The following is a 4,925-nucleotide window of genomic DNA, read 5'->3' as shown; positions in this document are numbered from 1 at the left end:
TCCTTCAATGTCCACTTTCCTGAGTCCTTTTGAGCTCATGTATGGGTATCGTCTTCCTACTTAAGTATAGGGCCTCTTCCCACCTAAGGTGCAATGGCCGGTGGGGGTCCATGGCATCAGCAGGGGTGGTGGTGCTTTGGTGGGGTAGAGGTAGGTTGGGAGTCCTTGGAAAACCCAGAACCAGTGTGTGTGCTGAATGGATGTCTGCGGGGCTGGCAGATGATTTTACTCACAGGCATGGTGCCTCAGGATTGGTGGGCCAGTCACTCTCCAGAGGGGATCTGCAGAGTCCCTGGGTGGGGTGCACAGGCCTTCTATCTTCTCTCTTGGCATGGGGCTGGCTTCCCTTGTCCTCCGTGAGCTGGCAAGAATGCTGCAGGAATGCAGCATCCCTGCGTTTGGAGGAGGAGAGATAGAGGGAAGAGGCTGGTACACCAAGAGTCTGTCCCAGGAGCCCAGCCACCACGCTGTGTGTCCTGCACTGGGTCGATTTGACATGTGCTCTCACACTGGCTGCTCTCCAGAAGGACGGCAGAAATCGTGTGGATCCGCTGCATGGCTCTGCTCCCTGCTTTGAGTGATTCACATGTTAGGTGTGATCTACAGGGACTGCCTTTTCTGATTTGGGATGTAAGAGTATCTGCAGCTCAGTGACTCTTCTCTGACCAGATCTGATGTGACTCTTCTAGGCAGTTAGGTGGGATCTCCATTTTGGTTATTTTTATTCATGGGTTCACTAATCTTTTCTTCTGGCTTATTCTTTCTTTTGTTTTTTGAGACAGGGTTTTGCTCTGTAATTTAAACTGGCCTTGAACTCACTATGTACTCAGGGCTGGCCTTCAACTCAGAGCAATCTTCCTGCCTGAACCTCCAGAGTGCTGGGATGACATGCATGTGCCACCACATACAGCTTTGGCCATATCCTTTCTCTAAAATGATACATATTTCTTAGGACATGATTCTCAGATCTAGGACTTCTGTTTGATTCTTCTTTACACTTTGCCCTTTCTGCTTTGATTCTCAAGATCTTTCTTTTATTATTATATCTTTGAGCATATCTATAATAAATATTTTTCAATGGTCTAGATTGTTTCAGTATCTGAGAAAACTTTTCCTCTCTCTTTAATCTTGCTTCTTTGCTCTTTATTTTCTTACCAGTTACCCCAAGGACTTCACAAGGGGCCATATCAGCAGCTGATTTTAAATTTTTGATTCTGAGACAAGGTCTCAGGAAGTCACTAAATTGCAAGGCTAGACATGAACTTTCAATCCTCTGCCTCAGCTACTGTGACACTGAGGGTAGAATGGGAACTTGGTTGCTTTGGTGAACTCCTGGAAGCGGTTACCAGAAGGAGGAACACAGTTCTGGGTATATCTGGGTAGATCCTGGTGGGTTGGCCTAAGGGTCTGTCGCCCTGGCCCTGTCTTCTGTTGTGATTTTCCACAGCTCTGCTTCCCAGTCACCTTGAAACGAGCACCTTTGCTCTGTTGCATCCCTTTACCATGATGGTTTTGTTTGTGAGCCAGCCAGTCGTGGACTGAGTCCTCAGAACCTGAGGTCCCAATGAAATATTTCCTTCGTTAAACTGTGGGGTTAGTACTGTGTCTCAGTGTCTTGGTTACTTTTTTCTTGTTGCTGGGACAAAACACCCAACACCCTGAAATGAAGGAAAGAAAGGTTTATTTATCTATTTGTGGAGGTTTCAGTCCATAATCAGCTAACTCCAGGGGAAGGAGGGGAGCAGGGCACCAGGGGTATGCTTCCAGGCAGCAGTCAGTTAAAGCAGCCAGAGTAAAAAGCCAGGAAACAAGACTCTTTTCCTCCCCTATACTGCACACAGACCACCCCCACTGTAGGTTGGTGTAGGGCTCACACCCTCTCCATGCTCTGCTCTTACACAGGCTCAGAATATTTACAAATATGCTGGCTCCCTGCAGAGTCTGTTAGGTAACCTTCTTCTAAACTTCTTAAACTGACACAGTGTATCAACCATAACACACAGAGGTGGGAAAGCTAATTATTCAGCCTCCCTAAGTGCCACAGGTGTATGCCACCATGCCCTGTTTGTTTGGGGTTTTTTCCACTTGACATTGTCAGGACTGGGGATCAAATTTAGGGCCTTGAGCACTGTTGGCAAGTGCTCAACTCGTGAACTACCTCTCCACCCCTGCTTCAAAGTTTTTCTGTATTTCTCTGTTAATGTCCATGGAGGATTGCTTCCAGTACACACACATCCATCCTGACAAAACTATCCGACTACAGATGCTCTCTTCCCTTATACAGAATGATGCATTGTGTGCTGCCCCCATACACTTTCACTCCTCACTAGATTATTATAATGCCTGAACCAATGCAAGTGCTAGGGAAGTAGTTGTTATTCCACATTTTAGGGGGATAAAAAGGAAAAGAAATTTGGTCGTGGTCAGTTCAGGCACACTTTCTCCCCAAATATTTACAGTCTGGTTAGAGTTGCATCCACATTTTTTGAACCACAGACATGAAGAGGCTACAATTTGTAGAAAAACTGGTGATTGAGGAGCACTGTTGTCTTGTTTTCCAAGACTTTGAAGGGGTTTAATAAAAACACAGAGCCTGAGGCAGCCCACTCGGAGATGGATGTGGAGGAGTGCAGGAGAGAAAACTACAAAGAACTCCTGCATCTGGGGACAGCTCCAGCCCATCTCACCAGACCAGTCAGGACAGCCATCCACCTCCATCAAGCCTCACCTTGCCCCTGCGGCTCTGAATACCCTGGAACCTCTGAGGCTGTCTGTCCTGAGGGTTGGAGGAGGTTGCAGGTGAAGCAGAGAGGGTGGAGCACAGATCTCAGCTAACAGAGCCTGCGAGGTGAGAGGAAAATTAGATGGAGAGCTGCTCCCAAGCCCTGCAGAGCTTCAGATCCTGAAAGCACCCAGCTGGGGCCTGGATTGTTCCCCCCAAGGTCACCCGACCTTTATAATTTTTGGTGTCTCCTTATCCCTCTGAGTAGCACGGGTGTCCCCGGGCCCTTCTCGTCTGTCAGTGCAGTTTTGCCCCACCATCACCTATCCCAGCCCTCATGCCCTGGCTGAGATGCTTTCTTCTGGCCCCGCCACAAGCCCCCAGTGTTTGGCTGACAAGCACCATGCACAAACATACCACACTCAGCCCCAGCTGCCACTGTCATCCTTGAATGACAACCCCATTGTCATCCTTCTGTCTTCTCAGGCCTAACTCCATAGGGCATCTCTGAATCCTCTACCACTCTTCAACAAAGGAGCCCCTCCCCAATATCCCCAGCTGAAACTCAGCCTTGGTCTCTGGGGTGACCCTCCTCCCCTGCTCCCCTGGCCCTCCCCACCTGCGGTCAGAGCATGTGTGAAGCCTGGGGCACAGCCGGTCCCTCCCATGCCTTGTACCTTGGTGCCCCCACTCCTGCTTCCCCTGCAAGCTCTCTTGGCCATGCTGCCTTTGGACCCCTCACTCTCCTGGATTCTTCTACTGTCACAACACTCAGTCCCATGGCCCTGACCTTCTGGGCTACTACTACCTGAGTTGTACCACCTGGCACCTTGTCTCTGGTGACTGAACCTCTCCCACCCGGGTGTCTCCCAATGTCATCTTCCTGCCAGGGCCTCCTTGGTCACTTTGTTTAAAATGTCCTCTTTCCCTCCCATGCACACTGCTGTTTGCTCCTTACCATCTGCCAGTGGCACACGTCTGGAGCTCAGCTTGTCTGGGGGCCTTGGGGCTCACTGTTAGCATTGTTGGACCAACGGAAGCATGGGTGCTTGACCTGCTCCACACAGCGGGTGCTCCCTCCTGGCCTGCATGTGGAAAACCTTCAGATTGTGTGAGCCAGCAGCCCCTTCCTCTAGCCTGTACCTGTGTGTCCTGTAAGCTGCCCATCTGTTCCACCTGCGTTCTCTCATGCCTCCACACAGAAGGGGACATGGCTGGGCATGGTGGAGCCATGGAGCTGCCAGTCTCCCTTGCTTCCTGGATTACTGCACTTAGTAGGGTGCAGGCATTGGACAGGGCTCATGAGGATGAAGAAAAAGAGGACCTATATTGCAATCCAAATATATATTATAATCCAAATGCTGTATGCTGTAATCCAAATTTTATATTTTAGAATCCAAATATTGTAATTCCTTTTGTAGTCCTCCTCACAATCCAGAAAGATATATTTTAGTTCCACTGAAACCTAATTGGAATCTCAGTAAGTTAACACCCATCTACCACCTCCAATGCAACTCTTGGTGAGAGTAAAGACACTAAGCCCTAGTCTAAGTTATGGACAGCCAAGGAATCCCAAGTCTGATCCAAGTGAGGATACACAGACAAAGGCCTTGATGGAAGGTCTCTCCCACAGTGTATTATCTCATGAAGAAAGCAGTGGTCCAAGGATGACTGACAGTGAGGATGGCAGGAACTACATGAGTAATTTTGTTTTACATGAGTACTTTGAGCTGGCTATCCAGGTGGGGAGAAAAGCATCTTTGCAATATGCGAGGAGAATGATATGCAAAAGGACCAGTCTGCATAACCCAGTCAGGGTAGCATTTGAACATTTTGAGGAGGCCGTTGCTTTGGTCTCTGATATGTAAACTTTTTTACCCTGGGAGGTCACGGACTTTTATTTAGAGGCTCATACCCAGTGGACATTGCTGGAGCTGACTGCAGTGGTTCTGCCATCCCACTGTGTTCAACTGTTTCAAGGGAACCCAGTGTGAGGAAAATGTCACTTGGCCTTAAGGATTACATGTCAGTATCTTGGCTGCCCTTATTTGCATTTCTTAGAGGCAGTTGAAGGGTGATGGACATACTATAGCCAACTCTGTACATATCAGGGCATGGCAACAAGGCTCAGTTGAACTAATGCTGAAGCAATTGTTCTGCATTCAATCGGAGCTGCTCAAATTGGCTCCTACAGGGGTGTCTA

General features: G+C 48.7%; 1 long non-coding RNA gene across 1 annotated transcript; it reads right to left on the bottom strand.

Annotated features, from left to right (window-relative positions):
• Nucleotides 1-1,191: 1,191 nt before the first annotated feature.
• Nucleotides 1,192-3,985, bottom strand: LOC134477994 (uncharacterized). Its single transcript, XR_010050331.1, has 3 exons — nucleotides 3,681-3,985; nucleotides 2,729-2,841; nucleotides 1,192-1,658 (listed from the first exon to the last, which is right to left on the bottom strand). It is a non-coding gene; the product is annotated as an uncharacterized LOC134477994 (long non-coding RNA).
• Between the last annotated feature and the right edge of the window lie 940 nt (nucleotides 3,986-4,925).

This window comes from Cavia porcellus, unplaced genomic scaffold (assembly GCF_034190915.1).
Source record: "Cavia porcellus strain 051 isolate PalLab524CR breed Dunkin Hartley unplaced genomic scaffold, mCavPor4.1 scaffold_11, whole genome shotgun sequence".
In the NCBI taxonomy this organism is placed as follows: Eukaryota; Metazoa; Chordata; class Mammalia; order Rodentia; family Caviidae; genus Cavia; species Cavia porcellus.
The sequence above is the reverse complement of the archived record's forward strand: the minus strand, read 5'-3'. Positions and strand labels throughout refer to the sequence as shown.